This window comes from Arachis duranensis, chromosome 2 (assembly GCF_000817695.3).
Source record: "Arachis duranensis cultivar V14167 chromosome 2, aradu.V14167.gnm2.J7QH, whole genome shotgun sequence".
Taxonomy (NCBI): Eukaryota; Viridiplantae; Streptophyta; class Magnoliopsida; order Fabales; family Fabaceae; genus Arachis; species Arachis duranensis.
This window is the reverse complement of record NC_029773.3, coordinates 44,906,837-44,910,457: the sequence shown is the minus strand read 5'-3', so window position 1 is coordinate 44,910,457 and position 3,621 is coordinate 44,906,837.

Genomic DNA, 3,621 nt, shown 5'->3' with positions numbered 1-3,621 from the left:
CCCTCAATTTCAGCCAGAAAATACCTGAAATCACAGAAAAACACACAAACTCATAGTAAAGTCCAGAAAAGTGAATTTTAACTAAAAAGTAATAAAAATATACTAAAAACTAACTAGATCATACTAAAAACACACTAAAAACAATGCCAAAAAGCGTATAAATTATCCGCTCATCAGTTCTTCTTTTGGCTAAGTGCTCTGTAAGAGGGTGACTCTTTATGATAATCTTTCAGCCAACACTCCCGAACCAGTTGGTTCAAGGTGCTAGGTGTTAAGACACCCCTAAGGACTTACTCCCTCAAGTCTCTTTCCTTCATACATACACACCATAGGCACATGGTTTGTTATTTTTCTTTCTTGAGACCTTGGTGTCCAGCACCTCTTTGGGTTACTAAGTGTTCTGTAGCAAAGGTCACTATTGATAGTGGACTTTCAGCTGATAATCCCGGATTAGTTAATTCAAGTTACCAAGTGATGAGGCACCCCTAAGAGCTTATTCATCCAAGTATATCCCTTGCACATGAACATCACAGACACATGCCTCAATCTTAAAACCCTTGGTGCCTAGCATTGTTCCCTATTGTGTTTCTTTTCTTTTCAACTTTTATTGCTCTTTCTCTTTTCTTATTGGGATCTTATTATTTAGTTAGTCTCATATGATGTGTTTCAAGCATAGGATTCAGGATAGATAGTTGCCTTCTTTCCTTGTTGGTGAACCAACTTAGCTAATTAATCACCCTACCATAAACATTCAGAACTCACTTCACAAAATAACTCCACTCTTGTTCTTATCATAACATTTTCTTTTTGATTGACTTAAAGGATATGCATACAAGTAAGAAAGATGAAGATGAAAACTAGGGACCTAGACTAGTGAGCATGGACCTAAGCAACAACATTTTAAAACATAATTCAAAATTCCTAAGCTACTATGGAAGCATGTTCTGTTTCATACATGATTTTCCTTATTTAAAGCTTTGAAAAAGATATAACTAAGAAGGAATTCCACCAGTTTTTATTCATGGGGATGCCTATGTTCTTCTGCTTCCTTGTCTTCTTTATGTCCACTTTGTCCACTTGTGCTTCCTCTCATCCGATTCATTCTGGCTATTTTCCAATCTTCTAGTGCCTTCTTTACTGACTCATGACTCTTTTCGGCCCTTTCATGCTCCACTCGTGCTAATTCATCCTTTACATCCTCATATTTTGTGATCCCAGGATGCAATACAGGTAGTTGTCCGACTAAGTATCCAAGCCTAGCTTGGGTATTTACATGATATCCAGTTTCACTCATGTAAATTCCCTCCGAAAATGCTCTGTATTCATCGAAAAGATCTGCCTGTTCTCTTTGTTTCCTATGCATCTCATGAATGTGTGCACCTTGATGTGCTTGGATATTGATTAGCTTTTGGATGGCTTTTTGTTGTTGATCTCGCTTTTGGTTCAGGTTATGGAAGGACTCAGTTCATTGTCTCCCTTGTTCCAATTGCTGGTCCATCAATTATTTTTGCCATTCTCCTTGCTGATTCATCCATCTAGAGAGTGATTCTTCTTGGCGGTCCATTATTTGCATTTGAAGCTCCTTCTATGCCCCTTGATTTTTCATGCATTGCCTAGATAAGGTATCAATAGCCTCTTGTAATTGGTGCATGCCTAAGGTGGCTGGGGCTTGCTCCTGTGGATGTTGTCCTTCCTTAGCTTGATGGGCTGGCCTCTTTCTTACCCTTCATTGAGGTAGGGGAGTTGCAGCAGCATGCATCCAACGATAAGTGATTGGAAGTCTAACCTTTGTCCACTCGGGGTTTCCATCCTCGAACACCACCCTAGCCTTGTTTCAAAGACGGAGAATAGTGCTGGGATAACCCAACCTTCCTCCAGAATCACTCTTCTCAGCAAGCTTCCGAATGCCTTGGGCTATGAGTTCATGAACCTTGATTTCTCCTCCCTTCATTATGCATTGCACCATTGTTGCTCTCTTAAGGTTTACGTCTGAGTTGTTTCTGGATGGGAGGATGGATCTCCTTACAATTTCAAACCATCCCTTAGCCTTAGGAAGGAGGTCTCCTCTTTTTATAAATCTGGGTTTTCCATGGGGGTCTCTGTCCCAATTTGCTCCTTGCACACAGATATCTTTTATAATCTGGTCGTGGTTGGGGTTGTTATCCATTCTTGAGTGATAGCTCTCTTCTGCAAAGGGTATGCTTCGCAGCTTTAGCACTCTCCTAATGCTCATGGGACTAAAATCCACCATGACCCCTATCATGAAACTTGTATAGGATTCATCTGCCTTATCATGTGTAACTGCATTTGCATAAAATTCTCTTACAAGAGTTGCGTTCACCCTTGTAATCGGATTGGTGAGGAGATCCCATCGACATTTTTCCACCTTTTCTGTGATTTCCGGGCACTCAGTTTGTATGACTTGAAAGCCTAATTCATATATGATTTCTTTGTCAGCCATCCACCCAAATTGTAGTGCATGGTAAAAGGTTCTAAATTTCTTTTCATCAAAAGGAGGCTGCTCTATAGGTTCCTTCCCTTTTCTTCTTTTAGAGCTAGATGATTCCATGAGTGATGGTTGATACGGTTGCGGCTCACAAGACGTGGATAGGAGGGTGTGTATGGAACTTTTGGTGGATGATGAAATGTGTGTGTTCGAAAGAGGGAAGGGAGATGAATGAGAACAAGTGTACGGAGAGGGTGTAGAATGAGGATCATTTATATAGAAGAATGGTGGGTGTTTGAAAGGTGTGGATTGATAGTGTTGTTTTGTAATGAACGATTGGGGTTTGGTATTGAATAAACACAAGGAACTCCCCTTTTATGATGGTCTTGGTTCGGTCTCCAAGGCTATCCACTCCCAATGTTGCATGGCAACACTCCCCAAGATACTCCCCTTGAAGACAAGTGTGTAAGTTCCTTGGTATAGTGGCCAAATCTTCCCTCTTTAATTGTCCTATCAAGTGCCATCAATACCCTTTTTGATTTCCTATACAAGACAAAAGGGAATGCAAAAGGTTAATTGAATTTTTAGTGGGAAAGAAAAATTAAAGTGTGAAATAGCTACTAGTAAAGATTTTTTTCTTTGTTTTTGAAATAACTAAATGCTTTTCATGAATACAAATCAATTGACCACTCAAGTTCCCATGCATGCAACGTAGGTAACACCAAACTTGTTTGTGATCATATGGTGCAACAAGATTTGAAAGGGATCTTATACTATTGAGTGTGTTCAAGCCCTCTTTGTGTGCCTTGAACACCAAACTTATCATGTACTATATGCTGCATGTAGGGGGTCTTATATTGTTTGTCGAAGTTGATTTAGAATCCATGAACTTTGCTTTATTACTACTATTAGAGATTAAAGAGAGAGAGGGTGTAGAAAATGGGTTGCCTTCCATGAAGCGCTTCTTTAGCGTCTTTAGCTTGACATTTGGTCCTTGTCAAGGTGGTTGGTAGTGCTTAAAATCTTCCCCCCTTGCAGTGAACATGTTTCCATTGGCTTTGTTGAGAAGTTTCACATGTTATAGAGTTAAGATTTTGTTGATGGTGTATACTAGAGGCAGCTGAGATGGAATGGTGGGGAGATGAGGTGGTAAAGATGGGAAGTAGGCAGAGACC